The following is a 19,900-nucleotide window of genomic DNA, read 5'->3' on the forward strand; positions in this document are numbered from 1 at the left end:
GAAAGTGTGTTTGTTGCTGGAAATCGATACAGAGACAAAGAAAATGAGAGGAAAACCAATTTCAGGGAAAGCCATATTGGCTCTTGGCATTGTGAGCTTTCTTGCAGGATCACTCTTTGCAAAAAGGAAGTGGAATCATGTGGAAGGATCGAAGGTAAAAGAAGATGATGATTTGGTGAAGATGAGGGCATTTTAGTCTTTTCAAATTTTAGCAAATAGGTTAGGGCAATTAGGTCTTTTTAAATTTTAAAAAAGATAGAAGAAAGGGTAGTTTGGTCATTTTATAGCATTTAATACCTGGTGTGGACTTAAATGGCATTTATGGTGTAAAGCAGGGGTGGTACGTGGAATATTGAGCCGCTTAGGGGGGTACGAGGAATATTGGGTGCATTCTAGGGGGGTACGTGTACTTTACCCATAAAAAAAGTAGTGTGGAGATCTCTCCCACATGGTTTTTTTTTTTATTATTATTTTATCTTAAACAAAATTGACCTTTTATAAATGAAATCTATTTCAAGACACTCATGGATGCGACATATTCCTCCCCACACTAGCAGCATGGGGAATTTTCCCAAGGTTTATAGTTTATTATGAACCCGTACCTCATGCAGCCTACGAGCTTAAGAAAGAAAAGAGGATTTGGGTCTACTTTTAAGATTTAAGTGAACTTGGATTAGGCATGGGCTACCTCAATCCCAACTCCTAAGTACTAAGGAAAAAGTATGAAAGATAGATAGTAGCATAAATATCACCTACCAATGGGCATGCGACATGTGGCCAAGATCATATATTGCCAGACACGGCAGGTTGCCCTGTATAGACACCTCATTTTGCCCTTTCCCCCGAAGGCTTCCTGTGACGTTGATGAGCATCCTCCGAGGCATAGAGTCGATGTATCTATAATTGTAGCGCAAATGTTCACTGCCCGAATCCATCCATCGATCTTTCAAAACCCTAGCTAGAGCCATAACTAGAGCCTCAGAGCCTTTCAAGATCCCTTGGAAAGGTTAGCCCTGACCCCAACTCCCTTGGAACCAGCCTAGTCCAGCATAGAACCAGCCCATATAGCCTAAATCCTTCCTGTCGACACGAAACTCAGGACCGACATTGAAAGACCTTCCATCAATATCGACCCTACCTTCCATCGACATCGACCCATCTCCCTTTAATGTCGAACAGAGTCATTCTATTGTCTATCCTCTCCATCGACATTCAAGCTATTCATGCCGACACCCAAAAATACCTTCACCGATGTCGACAGTTGTTCATTGACAACAACTAGATGTCAACCTACCCCCTCCTCTATGTCGACTCAACCTTAATTCAATGTCAACCCTATGTATATCCGAGTAGCCCAATTTTGCCATGTTCAGCTTCAATTCACTTCCTTTCATGCCCAAGCTCAACTTTGGCAACTTTGATGCGTATTTTGGTTTGCTTAAGCCCCAAGTAACTCCTCCTTTGGCAACAAACTACTTGCCCACACCCCATTGATCATTACTTTGACCAAACACCCACTGTCGATACAAAGACATCTATTTCGATGCTTCATCGACGATCTGGATCAAACTCAACATCCAACCATGAATTTGGGAGTGCCCTACCTTAACCTTTCTATGGAATTGTATGTAGGTACAGTCCCTACAAACGGCAATTATGGTGTTTTGGTACAGCAATTGCAATTTCCAGTAGACTAATGGTAAGCACATCTACCTTGGTGTTAGACACCTAACTTCACATGTTTAATATCACAGAATCAAGTGCCCTAACCATTGGAATCAAACCCTAGAAGATGGGTGAAGAAACTAGGGAAGAAACCTAGTTGTTCTATGCTACAACAACTAGTCTTAATTGGCTGATCAAGACCAACCGGTTGTGATGTGTCGACTGATTCTAACATCTGACCAACTTGGTGTTTTGGCTGTGGGGCCCAGTGTGTGTGGAGTTGGCTTCTCATCTTTTTGACCCCACATACTATAGACTATGACCATTAATCCATGCCCAAAAAGGAATTGAAATGGTGGACCCACCCCTTAAATTGGGATTAATGCACTTCTTAACTGGAGAAGTCCCTTGCCAAATAGACCTTAAGCGGTTGGGTCTATAAATAGGAAGTGACCTCATTTCTCAGCTATTTCTTTGCCAAATTGGGGGGGGGGAGAAGCTGGAGGAGCTGGAGAGGGGAAGGAGGGTTTATGTCACACCCCAAACCAACCCTAGGAGGATTGAACGAGTGACCCAAATGTCAAGCCATATTCGCCAAATCTCTATGATCCAGAAGCAAACACCACTCACAAACACACACAGACATTCACTATAAGGTATAGCAAAGACAGAGTGTAGCAGAACACTAAAGTTTTATATATACATAAATGAGCTACCAAATACATAGTTCAGCTATAGCTCACCACCCACAGTGTTCACCACAACCATGACCTTTTCATAGCTTTACATCGAGATACAAATAAACAAAATATGCATCTGTAAACTATACAAAAGAAAAGTTCCAACGGGCTATCCACAAAAAGAATGTTCTATGAACATCAAAAGAAAGACAACCACCATCAGGTCATCTCCTCCAATCTAACTCAATGCACCCACATCAGAGGGATCACCTCCGTCGGGGTCCATATCAGAATGATCACAATCACCATCACCATACTATCTGAAATGATCCTCCCATTCAGGGAGACATCCACTTGCAAAATCATCTAAAAGAAAACATGTCCCGAGGGATGAGCTCCATTGAGCCCAGCAAATGAATAATAAATTATGCATGCAGGCACAACACATCATCATGAAACTATACGCTTGTGTTCAATTTTATTACTCTAGTCCACCTAGCAACACAACTAAGTTACTAGGCATATGCTACTTGCAATAATTCGAAAAACAACCTCTGCTTCTTCCTATCATCACTTTGCTTGCAACCTCAATCATTGCAGATGGGACCCATGCTAGTCTGGGAGCACCGACTCCCTCCCTCGGCAAACCCCAAGATAACCATGACAACCTATCCCGGATTCTACCCTCAGCGGCTTTCAAGAGGCCATGATCACCCAACACATGCACCCCTATTGGTAAGGGCTGTAGCATAAGAGTATGTTCAACCTAGCCAAATGATCTATATGGTAAGTATGAGTTGAGTGGTGTCAACCGTATCCGATTCTACGGGCTACCACACACCCCATTTTCGAGTATGAAATGTACAGTGTTCCTATTGCCCATACCTTTCATTTCCAAGCCGACCATGGCATCTAATCTAGCAGTTCAACATCATTAGATGCTATAGTCAGGAGCTATCAAAATATTCCAAAGTTGATTTTCTCGGAGAGCTTAGGGTTTCCAAAGTGATTTTTCACCATTTTAGGCTGTGTGACCTTATTTGTGGGTCAAATCATGCATTTTGGTGTTTAAAACGATCATCTCTTCTTCTTCTCTGTTTCTATCCAATTGGGATTGTGAGGAAATCCCATTTTCCCTTGTATTTCTCAGTTCTTCTTGTTGTTTATATGTGATGTCTAGGCAAGAGGCCCATGGGGTCTGATAGTACACCTCCTCCTCCCAAGAGACCAAGTAATTTGAGCATTATGATACGATAAGGAGGTGATCCCACTCGACGACCAGAGATGGGTCCGGACGAGGATGGGCTGAGTGATTGCAAGGAGTCGTCGAGGGCTCCGTGGTATGAGGGCCAATTGCTCAGAGACACACCATCCCACATATGCGGCAATGCCTAGAAGCCGCCCAAGGTAAGCCTTGGATTCCTTTATCTTGAATTCTGTTCTGTAACCATGTGATCTTGCTTATGAAGATTGCCCAATCTTGATTTTGCCATGGTTGTTGATGATTTGGGTAACCCTAACTTAGGTTCGTGTATGGATAGCCCCATTTCTTTTTTTATTTTTTTTTGAACCATTGCTTAGATTGCCTGTGTTGCATTGTATCGATCTTGTCCTATTAGGATCCACTGGGGATTGATGGCATTCCTTCATAGGGCTCTATTATATAGGATGGCCTATTTTGATTCCGAACCTATGAGTTCTGTCACTTACTTTTCTTGTGATGCTCATGCATACTTGTTGCTTGTGATGCTTATGTTGGCCTAGCTTAGGTTATTTTGTGGATTTCCATTGTTGAGGACCAATCCATTTTTAAAACCTTTATGTTTGATGAACTTTGACCCACTGGGGATTTATTACTCTATTTACAGGAGCCCGTGACCTACCACAAATATGGATCGCGCTGCACTGTTCTGAACTGGTACGGTGAGCTATGCAATGTTGTCCAGCAGTAAATCATGGCGGCCGGTTTCGAGGATCTAGCTCTCCTTTAGACTAGGTCTTTTAATATGTCTTTGGTGCAAGCCTTGGCTGAGAGATGGTGGCCTACCACCCACACATTTCATCTGCCTATGGTGAGAGGGCGATCACGCCCCTTTGCTAATTCTTATATACGGGCCTTTCTTTTGGTGGCGAGGCCATGACAGGACCTCCTGGCACCTGGGAGTACAATAAGGAGGAGCTAAAGAAGCAGCTCAGTTCCCTCCATCCTAAGTTAAACGTGGCGATGCAGTGGTTCCATCGTGAATGGGAGAAGAAGATGGTGACCGACTCTTCCAGTCGTGAGAAGCTGGATCAGCTAGCAAGTGTTTCATCCTCTATCTCTTGAGGAGCACCATTTTTAGCACCAGTGGTATGAGGATCCACATCTCCATGGTGTGGTAACTCAGGGATTTGTCGAAGGTGAAGTCCTTCGACTGGACTGGGCCAAGCTATGCCCATATACTAAGGACATTGGATTCTTTGGCCATGTGGCGCATCTAGTGTCATGCCCCCATCCCGATGTAAGATATTTTGCCACATAGGGGGTGACTGGGACAACACACATCATCCTAATATCTACCAGGATACAGATACAGTGTCCCGAGCCACAGTCCACCCTGTCATCAATCGTGATAACAACAAGAAACATACCCAAATGGAATAAATCGTTCCAATAATAGTTAGCGGAAGCGAAATTAAATCAAATCATGTGAAATAATAGAGCATCGGTTCTCTAATGATAACACATAGTACAATCTCGATAAATGTAACCATTCAATCTCTCCTTATAATTAAACATAAAGTTTATACATGATTGTGGAATGAATACAGAAATTAAATAATAAGTAATTGACACAAGGGCACCAATCTTGGGTGTACATCTACATCCAAGTCATAACTACCGGCTCCACTTGAATCGCATCCAACGGTGCTCGTCAAGATGTTATCTGCATATCAACTAAAAAGGAGTTGTGCAACAGGGTTAGCTATAGCAGCTAGTGAGGGAGCAAAGGGGAATGCACACATATATACACAATCAATATTAAGTAGAATGATGCATGCTAATGTTAGATTCATTTGCCACCTAGCACACAAATTCTATCGGTCAAGTGTATTCTACTGTGATAACTCGGGAGACACTGAGGGTTACTTGACTTATCGTCCCAGTGAAACCTCAGTTACCACATGGGAGCCTACGTCGGTAGAAACCATCTGGTCACCCAGTGGCAAACTCCGATGGTCATCACTACCCCTATCCTAGCCTCTCCCACCTCCACAGACCACAGGTGCTCAGACTATCCAACACGTAAACCCTTGTTGGCAGGTCATAGCATAAGGGAACAAGCATCCTAGCCACAGATATACTAAATGCAAGTCCTATCAGCCCGAGAGGTATTCCGGGTGCATCAACGTCCCATTCCATCTAGTACTCGGGTACCAGGATGGCACGACACATACAGATCAGGATGACATATAACAATTTTCATAATTAAATAAATTGGGGTTCCAGCACCGTAGCCCGATACAATGGGGAGAATATTATTACATTTATAACAGTTCACATTTGGATAACAATGCAATGCGCACAATGCTTATACTTATATTATAGCATGCTTAAGATCGCATATTATATATATATTCACCCAACAAAGTCACCCAAAGCCTACTCATCGAACTCGGGTGTCACCGGGCATGGTTGACATGAATCTCACCGGTGCACCAGTTATCCATCTAGTTGGGTAGCCTAAAAACATAAAAGCAATCATTAAAGCATATATAGAAGGGTCCCATGCTAGGCACGCAAGGTTAAAATCAAGTTTTAACCAAGATAGCACGAGCGAACTCACAGACAGTTGCAGCAGAGGTGAGTCCGTCCCTGACTCCGTTCAGGCCAAAAGGTGAAAATAGAGGGAGCGGATGTTACACCCCAAACCACCCCCTAAAAGGATTGGGTAGGTGACCCGGATTGCATAACGACAGCCAGCCAAATCCCACGAATCTAGAAGCAGTGCTTACCAATATGGAGTCACAACCATTACTTACCATAGGCAAGAATAGAGTGTTGTAGAAACCTACAACTAACAATTAAAAAAAAAAAAAGCATAGTGATACGGGAAAATGATGATAATATATACATATAAGAGTTGTTCGAACATTTTCCCCAACCCACAACAAGGAAAGCAAAGCTGATAAGTACAGTACTACATACATTAACATGTACAAGGTAAGCATACTCAACCCCAAAAGAAAGAAAAAGAAGAACTACAACAAAACCAGAATCAAGATGGGGATAACTCCAGACAACCCAAAAAGAAGTCCCCAAGTCAAAACATCATATGCACACTTCAATGGTCTTCATCCGCAATGACCATGGAGAACGTACGCAGGATCGGTATGACCTCCGTTGGGGTCCACACCAATATCATCGTAACAACCAAAACTCTCCTCCTCGAGATAGCCCTCCATGCCACAGCGGCATCCACCTATAGGATCATCTAAGAAAAACATTGCATAATAGAGTGTGAGCCCCCACTGAGCTCGTGAGCAAATAACATCATCATATATGCACATGCAGTCACAATTCACAATACACATGATCTACATGATATATAAGTCCAGATTATTATTAGCCACCTAGCAATACAACTAAGTCAGGTTTGTGCTACTATAATCCCCAATACATGTATCCCTAGTGTGGGCTTCTAACTCTTTCCCGTGATACACCCATTGAGTTGTCAGAGAGGACCAGTCAGCTCCCGCATTCGTTCACCAAGGTCAGCCCGACCAGCCCTCTGTGATTAACCCGTGGGACAATCCATTTCTTTCTTTTTTTTTTCTGGCTTATAGCCCATATGCACCATTCTGGTGTTATGATTCATTCATGCACCATTCCGATGTTCTTTTCATTCCTTTTTCTCTTTTCTCATTTTCTGATGGTCGCCCCCATAGGCATCCAACACCTAAACCCCTGTTGGTAAGGGTGCGTAGCACGGGTGATGAAACTCTAACCCCATGTCTATATGGCATCGTATGTGTCAAGCGGTGTCAACCGTACCCCATAATATGGGCTACCATAGGCCCCATTTCCAAGCCGACTATGGCATCTAGTCTAGCAGACATTCATCAAGCAAACATTCTCAGAGTTGATCAATAGTCATTCAATATGCAGTGATTTGAATAGCTTTAAACAGAAATAAATATCACAGCATTTATAATTCCAATTCTTAATTGCCAGCAAAATCATGATTACACATACACATAAGACAGTATTATTCACTCACCAGTACTTGGCTCTAGGTACTCAGTCACAAATTTAGTTCTAGTAGTTGTCTGGTTGTTGTCCTCGAGCACAGGATCAAATCCTAGATGTAAATCAAAAGTTGCCATGTTAAGTTATTAGTCTATCATTCGGAGTCCTAGGGTTACCCTAATGTTACTGGGTTGACTTGGGGTTCATTTGGTTCACTCTTAGAGTCACTGGGCCTTACATTGGGCTTTAGGTCATGTCCTGGTGCATCAACCAATGTCTGTGGCACAGGGGTAAAATGGTCACTAATAATGTCAGCACCTGCCATTAGGTCAGAACATAATCACAATGCTGTCCACAGCATGTCTGTGCTGTAGGACCAAGCATAGCGGTGATACAATCACCAACGGGGCCCACTAGGGTTCCAAAATATTTTCTAATTGTGGACAGATGTGGGAGAAGGGTATTTTTGTTATTTCCTACGGCCTATAGTGTCCAGGGGCCAAATAGGTGAGAAATTCCAAGTTTGCCCATCAATACAGTAGGTTTTCAATCACTGGGCGATGGCTCTAGGCCTTGCTGCATCGTCCATTGCCTGCAGAATCGATACTGGGCTGAGATCCCAAGGTGGGGCCTGCAAGGCTGGGCCCATACTTGATCCTCTGCATGTTTAGGGGGTCTGGTAGCGACAGTGATGGTCTACATCATGGTCCAGAGGGTTTTTCCATTAGGCTCACTGTCAGGCTAACTATGGCTGCCCAAGTAGCCCAAATGAATAGTGTTCAGGGTTTTGGCTAGGCTTGGATTTCAGTTCCAGCCTTGTATATGGCTGAAAATACATGAATCAAGAGGGTTCAAGGGTGCATCCATCTAGGGTTAGGGTTGTGCAACCTTGGCCAGCACCCAGGATTCCAAATCGCAGGGTATTGGGGCCATCTGACAGTGCAGGTGGGCACAGCCAGCTTCGGCTCCTAGGAACAGCATAACTAAATGCTAAAAATGTATAAAGATCTCAGATCTTCCACGCACAAGGTTTGCATGGTAGATCTGGACCAATACTGGGCAAACCCCAGCTAGTCTGGGCTGCCCAGGGAGCAAAACACAGTGAAAACAAGAGAGGGATAGGGAGCAGCAGCATATAGGGGTATTTTTATACATACACAAGGCTGGGAGAACTCGGATCCAGGCTGGTTGCAGGGCTGCAGCAGGTCTCCCCCCCTTCTCCTTCCTTCTTCCCTCTTCTTCTTCTTCTTCTCCTCTCTTTTCTCTCTCTTTTCTCTCTTTCGGATTCTCCACAGAGCAAGAGCTCTAAAATGAGCTCAGCCCTGCCTATTTATAGACCCAAGACTACTAAGGTCTGTTTGGCCATAAGTCCCTTTTTTAAAAAATGGGTTTTTAGACTATTTCAGGGTGATTCTGAGCACACTGGTGGGGTCCACAGTGAACCAAGGGTATGAGGTGGTCCCCCAGAATCCCCTCTATCAGTGTAGGGTGCCCATGTTCATATTAGGTGGTCCCCATAATTATAATAATTAAAAATACCCAAAAATAGCCATTGGGGGATGTCATTGGGCCTTGCTGCATCGCCCAGTGCCATGGCCCAGTGAATTCCAACAACTGAATTCTAAGGGGGCTGGCATAGGGGTTTGACCCTTGGTCAGGGTATTGTCCCTACATGCCCATTAAGGGTTTTTGGCACACATTTACTTAGGTGGGTCCCACCACCATAGGGAGGAGAGAGATTACCTGGGGTTCAAGCCATACATCAGGCTATAAGCTGTGCAAGAGCAAGGATCCACTGTCCATGTTCTTACAGGTATAAAAGAGGTCATGCACAGGGTCTCTTCATTGATACATTCCACTGGAGTAATGCTCCATAGTGATCCTGGTTGCCCGATCAGGGGTTCCTGTCCTTGAACCAAAATTTCAACCAGTCAGGAGCAGGGTTTGACAGCGGATCCATGGACGGAACTTCTTACTTGGATCCGGTTGTGCATCCGTTCGACTTCTAAGACACACCCAAGAGCAAGCGGACCCATAGGCGGATGTATTTCCTTAGTCCGCCCCTGCATCTGGTCGATCCCTGAGACATATCCGAGAGTGAACTGACCCACGGGTAGATGTAATAGACCTGAGTTCGTTCCATCATCCATTTAGGTCAAATCATAGGAATTACACTGGGCAGACTAATGGACGGTACCACGATTGGTGGATCCAGTCGTGCGTCCATCAACAATCTTTTCTGAGATTTTAAAGGGCTTCTTCTTCAGCTTGAAGCTTAGAGTGTACCCAGCTCTTAGAGACATGGGAGGGGTGTCTAAGTCTCCCTAGGGTTACTAGAACCTAGGTTCACCTCTTGGATCCAAGATCACACAAGGATTGGTCTCAAATTGGTCCAAGGGTAAGGTTTCATGGCTTAGGTTGAATGACACTTCAAAGAGAGGTGCAAGGGTATGCAAAGGCATCCCAAAGGGACTACAATCATCTCTCCAAAAAGAGCATTGGATCCCAAGTGAAACCCAAGCTAACCCCAACCTCAAGATAACCCTAAGCTAGTAAATAAAGAAATGGAGAGGGAGAAATGGAAGATTCACTCACCTCCAATGGAGTAGCAAACCCCAAGGCTAGGTGAGCCCCCTTGACCTCTTTCCTTCCAACCATCCCCTCCATCTCTTCTCCCTTTATTCGGACAGCAAGAGGAGGAGATGTGGGGCAGCCAGCCATCTTGTCATGGCTTCCATCCTCTTCCCTTCCCCTCTCATCCCTCTCCTACTTCTATTTCTTCTTCTTCCTTCCTCCTTCTCCTCCATGGTTTGCTTGGGAGGGGGAGAGATAAGGGAATAAAGGATTCTCTTATCTTTTAAGGGTTAGAAGGGGCCTTAGGTAGTGTTTGGTTAGGTATCCCCCAACACAAATTAGTCTTTTGGGTTTAATTAGGTCTTAGGGCATGTTTGGTCCAAGTCATAGACCATTAGGTCCATTTAGTTAATTAGGGCCTGTTTGGGTTGCACCCTAAGTCCATAGGACCTATTTGTCCACTAAGGCTCATTTGGTTTAAGTTAAGGTATTAAACCCATTATTCATTTAAGTTATGCTTTGTGGGCCTACTTTCATGGCCCATTTAACCAATTAATGGTAAGGGTAGGGATCCATATGGTCCAAAGGTCCAAAGGTCCAATTAGGGTGTCTGGGACATGGGGGTGTAGGTCCCACAGAAAATTAAACCAAAAGGGCAAGTAACAGCATGGGTAGATCCTCGAGCGGATTCAATACGAGTGAGTCCGTTCGTGACTCCGGTGCTGCTATTAGGGCCCAAACTTCAAGGAAAGTTATGGGGCTTTGATCTACACTTCCAAGACTTCGAGGGGATACTTTCAATAAATACTAGGTTCAAAGTTATCAGTGTTGATCATTGCCACCATGGCATTACCCTTTGGTAAGGTCTAATTTGTCCCAGGGCACTTGGGTATATTTTGGGTGTGGGTGTAACACCTAGTGCGTTAGCGGTACTTGGTTCATACTAGAGGTAATTCATTGTCTTTGCTTTCCTTGTATTTTGATTTATCTTGTACTTGCTTTCGATATGTTGCATATATTGATGTTCTTTGACTTGGTTGCAGTGCTGTTGCTATGATCATCTCAGGGTATGGGCCCCTAGATTGAGGGCCAGAGATGATACATACTTTCCTCGGGCTAGGATGTGGTTGGTTGATAACACCCGTCCTAAGGAGAGGAAGGTTCCAGTCCCGGAGGTGAGGGAGATGCTGAGCTGGCTCTCACCACAGGAGGTAAAATTTTACTTTACCTTGACTATTTTTCTTGCCTTGTGTTTGGCTTGATACTGATCTGAATGTACTTGTGTTGACAGGTGGTGTGGCAGCCCTTTGAGTTCATAGAGCTAGGCATGCAACTTCAGCTAGAGGTTGCTAGGAGACTTATGCCTTGGCACATGGTCTACGTTGGGCCTTCTGGGTATGCTTGCCGCTTGGGAGATCGGGCCTATAGGCAATGATGTAGTACTGAGAGGGCTAGTATCCCTATAAGGTCTCCACACTTCATGCTCGAGTCAGAGTGGCTGTTGAGGAAGGACATGCACCGGTTCATGAAGGATGTCTATGCTTGGCCCTTTGTTGAGCCTAACTCGTGGGGTCGTTACCGTAGGTATAGGGCGAAGGAGCTGATGTGTGTGAGGTTCACTCCTTCGGGTCCGTGTGTAATCTTCGAACTTGTTTACTTCTTATCTTTCATTTTGCCTCTTGGTTGCTAACTGTTCCTTATGTGCTTAGGCTCCAAATGGCATCAAGCCTTACGAGGCTGGAGAGACTACTAGTGCTACCATGGCTAGTGTTGGTACTTCGTCTTGTGAGGCCACTTCGTTCAAGTTTGCTCCTCGGATGGTGCCTTCCCCTATTGGTGATGCTGGGGTCCGATCGTCTTCGGCACCCTCATGTTCACACAAGGTGCTTGATGCTTTCTTCCCAGTGCCTAGGTGGTCCCTTATATGGCAGGGCAAAGAGGTGCCTATCCCTCGTCTTTCTTCTTCTATGGCCGACTGTCAATGCGGCTTCAACTTTGTAAGTGTTTTGACTTTGCTTTGAAATTGCATTTCTCTTCTTTTTGTAACGGCTGACCATCATTGTTGGTGTAGGTCCCTGGTTATAGGTACAATGACCTATTGAGGATGGTTGCTGGTTTGAAAGAAGCTGCCAGTTTGAAAGAACTAGCTGCTTCGCAGAGCAAGAAGATCCTTCAACTGGTAAGTAGCGGTTCTTATTGTGCCGGTGCCTGCATGGTTAGTATGTATGTTACACCCGCGCCCAAAATACACCCTAATTTCCCGAGGTAAATTGAATTTTCATTGATAGGTGTTGCGATGCTGCCAACGGTCGACACCCGTGACCTTAGACCATAACAGTCAAAGGGAAAGCTCGAAACAAAGATTGGAATTCACACCTTGATGGGCGATTGGACCACACAATGGGTAACTTTGAACCCTAAATGTTAGGTACACATACCCTCCTCGAAGTCCTTAAATTACGGGTCAAAGCCCGTCATCTTTCTTTAAGTTTTTGGCCTTGACAGTAGGGACAGAACCATGAACAGAACCACTGCTGGTGAGTCTGCCCGATGTTCCATCCATGCTGTCATGCTTGTTTTGTGTGTTTTCTTGGGTGGGACCTAAGTGCCCATGTTTCGGACACTGTTGCTATGTTCCCGGGCGTGGTGGACCCCATCCCTATCTTTCCATGTCTTATGGGGTCAAGTTAGTGGGCCCATATTATTCAACATGGGCTTTAATGAGTTTTGAGTCCTAAAGTTGGCCAACCAAATAAGCCCTAATCCTAAAACCCACCCTAGGGCTTTAAGCTAAGCCAAACAAGACTTTAGTACCATAGCACTTTAGAGCCTTAATGAGTTGGAGTTTTGGGTTGCCATCCAAACAGGCCCTAAGGCCCAACTTGAGTTAAAATGGATTTGGGAGTTTAAGGACTTAGGCAAATGGACCCAGAGGTCCATTTTAATTATAAATGGAGGGAGCTCTTAAGCCTTCCTCATTTCTCCAAAAGCCAAATCGTGAGGAGGGGAAAGAAGAAGAGAGGGGGAAGGGGAAAACAACTCCCTCACCCACACTCTCTTTCTCCCCTCTTACTGTCCAAACAAGGAAAGAAGAAAAGGAAGGAGAGAAGGAAGAAGAAGAAGAAGAAAAGGAAGGAAAAGAAGGGATGTAGGAGAAGGAAAGAGTAAAGAGGGCTCACCTAGCCTTGTTTTTGCTGCCTCCAATGGTGGTAAGTAATCTTCCTAATTTTCCCTCTCTATTTATCTATTTGGTTGTTTAGGGTTTTAGTTTTTGGGGTTGGGAATTGCTTGGGTTCCACTTGGGACTCAATGCTCTTATGTTGGGGCATGGTCTTAGTCCCTTTGGGTGCCATTGCACACCCCTAATCCTCCTAATGATGTACCATACAACCCAAGCCATGAAAACCTAGGGTTTTCACCCAAAACTCAAGTTTGGGTTGAGTAATTGGGTATAGACCATAGATTCCTTGATTCATTGTGCCATTAGGGTTATGAGGACCCTAATGAACTTTAGGAACCATCCCTACAAGCCCTTGAGGCCATTGATGGCCTTAGAAACTAATTTACAGGAATTTCGAAGTTGAAAATTGGTTTCTGTTGCGGATGGAACAAGGGGTGGAACCACGATAAATCCGTTCATTACTTATAGCTTGACCACTCTCAGTATTTTGACCATAACTTTGTCTATACATATTGTATCGATGCAATTCAAGTTGAGTTGTAAACTAGACTTAAAGGGATACAATTATTATGAAGGAACCTTAGACCCAATCCGAATTAATGACCCTTTCAAGTGGGATCAAACACTGAGGTTATGTTTTGACAACAACTTTAGAGCATAACCTTAAACCGGTGACCTCGCCCACATCGTGGCGGCTGGTGTAACACTGGATAAATTTTAATGGGATTTAATTTCCACGTAAAGTGCCTCTATATATACTAATTAAGTGACCTATTTTGGTGCCAAGGTCTACCCTTGCCGCTCTCAAAACCCCTTTGCTGTCCTAAGGGACTTATGACCTCAACCTAGAAATGGAAAGCCCTAATGTGAGACCAATCCATGGAATCTCCCAAGAACAATGAATGATATGTGACATTGTGCCCTTAGGAAGGTTTAGGACACCCTCCCCTAATCCTTGAGGTTGTTGGACCTCAAGGAAGAAGGCTGGGAATTAGACTGACTTAAGGATTTCATATTCAGGCTCAGGCGGAACAACGAATGGAACCACTATGACTACTTCCGATCCATGGTTCCGAACCCTTTAGTATTTTCTCAGGGTTTGGAATGGATGCACAAATGGAACCATGATCATAATTTCGTTCGTGGATCTGTCCCATGTATTTTGAGCCTATGACCTGGGCGGAACCAGGAACAGAACCACCTCGACTGCCTTCGTCCCTGCTTCTGTCCTGCTGTCTTTGGTATAAAATGATGAAAACACTTGGGGCTCCTCTTGGGACCCGTCCTCACCTTCTAATATTATGTTTCATGTATCCCTAGGCTACCTAACTTGTGCGGGAGAGTGTGTGTCAAGGCAATCCATACCAGATGTCAAACGATATTCGAACTATTAGTGAGTGGATCTGGGTGATTATTTTGGCTTGCTTATTATATCTATACATGTATATTGTTACTTGCATAATTATAAGCATGATTGCATTATTTCTTATTTGTGATGATGATTATGATGATGCAAACTGTGTTGGGTTACGGTGCTAGGAGGTACTAGTGCTGGAACCCCATATATGTTTACGTTATCTTCTATTGCTTGCCATATTGGTCTATATGCGCCATGCCGTGTTCGTACCCGGGTGATAGATGGAATGAGATATTGATGCACCCGAAATACCTCTTGGGACGATAGGATTTGCATATAGTATATCTACGGATAGGATCTTTGATCCCTTATGCTACAACCCTTACCAACAGGGGTTTAGGTGTTAGGTAACCAAAGCACCGGATTCTATAGAGAGTGAGAAAGGCCAGTCAAGGTAGCAATGGTTATCGGGGTTTGCCTCTGAGTGGTGATGACTACGACTGACGTAGGCCCAAAGGTGATAATTGAGGATGCATTGTGGCAATAATTAAGTGACCCATAGTGTATACCTAAGTTATCATAGTAGCATATGCCTATGACGTAGATTGTGTGTTAGGTGGAAAATATATATTAACATTTGCATTCATCATGGACAATGTGTAAATTGTTTGTGCATTCCCCATCCCCTCACTGGCTCAGTGGTGCTTACCCCCTTTGCGCTACCCTTTTTAGTTGTATACAGGTGATTTATGATGGTGATCCTCCTTTGAGGTGGACTGATCGGAGCCCGTGATATTGGACCTGAAAGTTAGTGTACACTAAAGAACTGTGCCATTGGGGCACAATTATATCTTTTGTTATTTTGTTTATCATTAGCATTATATATATATTTGGTAGTAATACTGCTATTCAGTTTCCAGCTAATCTTTTGGGTTGAACTATCTATCATGTAGACTTTGAATCATTTGTATTTGTAACGCTTCTGCTTATTTATGATCTTTTAGAATGTAATATTCTTTTACTTTCCCCACTCTGATATTACTGTAATTTCATATTGGTTTAAGACTGTGAGTTGGCCACTGCATCGATATCCTGGTAGTGGTTAGGATGTTGGTAAGCATCCTAGTCATACCCCTTTTATAGTATTTTATCCCTTGTCGGGATGGGGGCGTGACAATATACATTTAAAATATATGGATGCTAATGCTTGTTATGTAATGCAGGAGGGTGACACTCTGGGGTACGAGGCGACTACTAATCGGCTCCAGAAAGAAAGGGATGAGGCCTTGGCTGCTGCCTAGCCTACCCTAGCTGCAGAGGTTCCGGTGCCATGATCTCTGGTGATCCAAATTGATGACCCTGTTAGTGGCCATGGGGCACGGGTCGAGGATGAGCGGGAGGAGAGCGAGGAGGATGATGACGAGGACGATGATGGGGATGGTGATGGAGATAAGTCTGATGAGGACGAGGCGAATCAATAGATTCTCTCTTTTTTTTTGTTCCAAGAGTGGATGGTGAACAATTTCGGGCCTTTGAGCCTTGTAAATATTTTGGGATGACTTTGAACGATTGATTTTTTTTTAATCCAAAGTTAGGATTCTAGATCCATTACGTGCTTGGGTAGGTCAAAATAATATGTATGAATGTGATTGTGGTGTGAGATGGTCCATTGTGACCCTAGGGTGTAGGATGATGTGTGGGGACGGTAGGGACCCACTGGTTCAGTGTGGACTTCCCAAAAATGCATGAAGTTGTCATAAGCTATAAAATTATAGTATCGACATCGAATTGCTGTCGATCGACATTGAAAAAGCTTTCCACAACATTGAGTTTGGTTGTGTGATAGTCGAGTACCATTAACTGACTGTTGAATCAAGTTAGACAGTAAAAATGTGCTACCCAATAGTGAACCAACTAGGCTCGACATCAAAGTGGATTCCTCGACAGGGTCTTGATGTCGAGAATGACATGGTTCGCTGTCAAATCAGGGTCTCTTAGTGCCGACTCCGTGTTTCCAATTCTGATTTGTTTTCGTTTTGGAATGCCCAATTGCTAGATTTTTCGATTTCCCTTCCCTTCTTAAGCCCTTGCTCATCCTTGGGGCTATATTAAGGGACTTGGGGAGTGTTAAATCCCTTATTCTTGTTCTCTTGGGTGTTTCCTCTCAAGAATTTCTTCTCTTCTTTTCTATTTTGCTGTTTTCTTGTTATTCTCCAATCAATGGACAAGGCTTTGAGTTCATGGATGGACTCCATGCCGAGGGATGATTGTGAAGCCTTGGAGAGGGTGCATCCCCAACCTCTGATGGGTTTGAAGAACATGACACTTGCATGGGACTAGCTTTGAGAAGTCCCTCGTTATTGGATTCTTGAAGTACACGTGTTCCGATTTGGTACAGCTGAGGTATGTCCTATTTATGAAGAATTTTGCACATGCTTTCTCTCTCCTTGTCATAGTGCTATGATACGTCCTCTTCTGAAGGACGACTATTCCAATGACATCATGTCCTTCTTTGGATTAGAGAGAGGACGTCTTTCCCACTTTATGCATGGTGGCAAAAGACTTATAAATAAAACCACTGATTCTCAGTAAGAGGAAGGTACTAAAGTGATAATAAATACATAAGGAGGATTATTCTTGAATGTTAACATTCTGAACATATACACACTTAATCTAAAAGTTATTACATTATATGTAGATTTCTAAGTACAGAAAAGAAAAGAAAACATTACATCCAGAAATCATGATAATTGGAATACAACAGAATGGAAGGAAACGATCATTGTAGCAATGGTCATAGATCAACATTCGCATCCATATCCTTTACCAAGTCCTCCATCGCTCTCCAATATGGTACTACCTACAACACATTCTAAAAAAGAGATGGTTCCACGAGGGATGAGCTCCACTGAGCCTAATGAGCAGAAAATTAAATCACACACACAATAAAAATTATTTGACTACAAGAAAAACTTGATAAACGAACATCATTAACGTCCCATACAACCAATGATGACTCCCACATCAGATCCAATTTACAATCATGCAACATACATAACAGTACAATATGTAATAAGAATCATGATGTATAATGTTGATGATGATGAGATGCAACATATGTATGAATGCTATGCTGCGTAGAGTAATGGAACTGTATCCCTAGTACCAAAACTTACCATCGATCCCCAACGATTCAACGCCATTAGTATACGACACAGTAGAGCCATATCCCTGGTACTGGAACATATGATCCCCAACAATATAACCCAAACTATGTTAGTGGAAGCTTGCCGGTCCCAGAACACTTCATCGGTCTCCCAGTAAACCCTCGATAATCCCAAGCCATGGTATCGGAACATACCCTCGATCCCTGGGCTGGATTATCAATAAGATGATCATGATTTAGGAATTAACCCATCTACCACCCATATCCCTTTAATCATATTATACAAACCCAATGTGCAATATACTATATGAAACTATCGTAACGCGAGGTATTCTGGGTGCATCGACGTTGTTAAACCCATGCCCAAAAATATAGGCTAATTTGAAATTTTGGTTGAAGGTCCGAAACCCGAGGTCAAAGCAACCAGTACACTATGGTGCATTGATCCTGTGGTTGAACTTAATGAGGTAGCTCCCTTGGTGAGAACCTACATATCGTTAATAATGCAAACACCAACTCCTTTCAACTGTACAACTCATTACCAAATGTACAGCCTAAGGTTGGTATCATCCCTGGATTTTTAGGGCCCTACCCGAGTACATGATACATTAGGCCTATGAAACATTTAGGGATGGTTAATGCGTGAAGACATTAACAATGGGATGATTCGGCACTGTTTTAGTATGAAAGAAAGAAGAATAAAAGAGAGGCGTAGGCTCCTAAACTTAGTTCAAGTGTGAGAAGCCAAGCTTGGAATTCTATCAAGTTGCTCCCAAAATCTAAGGTAAAGAACCTAACCATAGGACCTAATCCTAGTTCTAAGTTAAACTAATGATGACCCTCACCACCTTGAATGTTTTAGATAAAGAATTTTCAGACCAAACATCAATCTGCATGATTGATTTGATGACGAAAACCCAATTCCATACATACATGTTAAATCTTGACACAAATATCAAATTCTGCTACTCTGTAGATTGACCTTCTCTTAGTTAAAATGACATAACTCCATCATCCGAACTCCATTTGTCTTGGTTCAAATTTTTCTAAAAAATAGACTCATAGGGATGAATTTTATTAGAAGAAACCATTACCTAGTTATGTCTTTAAATTAGTTAAAAGTTCATTTCAAGTTGCTGTCAAAATCGAATCCTTCTGTTTTGACAGATTGACCTTTGGTTAATAAAATTGACATAACTCCATAATCCAATCCTCATTTTCTTCGATTTCAAATTTGATAGAAACTGGACTTATAGAGCTACATTTCCTTAGAAGGAACTATAATTCAATTATGCCTCTAAATGAACTGAAATTTCATTTCATTCCAATCAAATTCTGCAAATGAAATCTCTGGGCGATTGACCCAAACGCCCAGTGCAAGGCCCAGAGTTGCTGAAGCATGTGTTTTTCATTCCAGGACTTTGGGAACCAGTTCCTTGATGTGTATCCATCTCATACATATGCATTTGGATTTTAGGAACCATTCCCTACCTTTGGAACCATGTGGACCCCACCTATGTAGCTAAAATGGTGAAGAATCAAGTTAAAAATGCATTTTAGATATGGGACAGCTTGGGCCAAATAGACCCTAGTACTTTAAAGTCTATAAATAGGAGGGCCCAACTCTAAAATTTACTTTAGACTACTGTTCAAACCATTGGAGAGGAAAGAGAGAAGAAAGAAGAAAGAGAGAGAAGGAGAAGAAGGAAAAGGGAAGGAGAGGAAAGGAGGAAGGATTGAAGGCTTGGGAGCTTTAGATCGACTCTCCAAGCTCAAGGTAACCCAACTAGGACCATTAAAATCTATTTTTCCCCATGTCTCACTTCTGTTCATAGTATTTGAGCCCATTCCTCATGTCAGTTGGCCATAATCATGTATGTAGTATATGAATTCATCACCTAGAATGCTAAGACAACCATGGATCATGCATGCATGCTTGGTTCCATATGTTTTAATTGATGTTTGTACTAGATATAATCTGTTTATACATGATTTTGATTCCAGCCATGATACTTGGACAGTTTTGAAATGGAATGCATGCATATGA

At 43.1% G+C, this 19,900-nt stretch overlaps 1 long non-coding RNA gene across 1 annotated transcript; it reads left to right on the forward strand.

Moving 5' to 3' along the window:
• The first annotated feature begins 39 nt into the window (after positions 1–39).
• Positions 40–19,563, forward strand: LOC122670957. The gene is made up of 3 exons (XR_006334293.1): positions 40–139; positions 11,310–11,315; positions 19,551–19,563. It is a non-coding gene; the product is annotated as an uncharacterized LOC122670957 (long non-coding RNA).
• Positions 19,564–19,900: the final 337 nt, after the last annotated feature.

Source organism: Telopea speciosissima, chromosome 8 (assembly GCF_018873765.1).
Source record: "Telopea speciosissima isolate NSW1024214 ecotype Mountain lineage chromosome 8, Tspe_v1, whole genome shotgun sequence".
Classification (NCBI taxonomy): domain Eukaryota; kingdom Viridiplantae; phylum Streptophyta; class Magnoliopsida; order Proteales; family Proteaceae; genus Telopea; species Telopea speciosissima.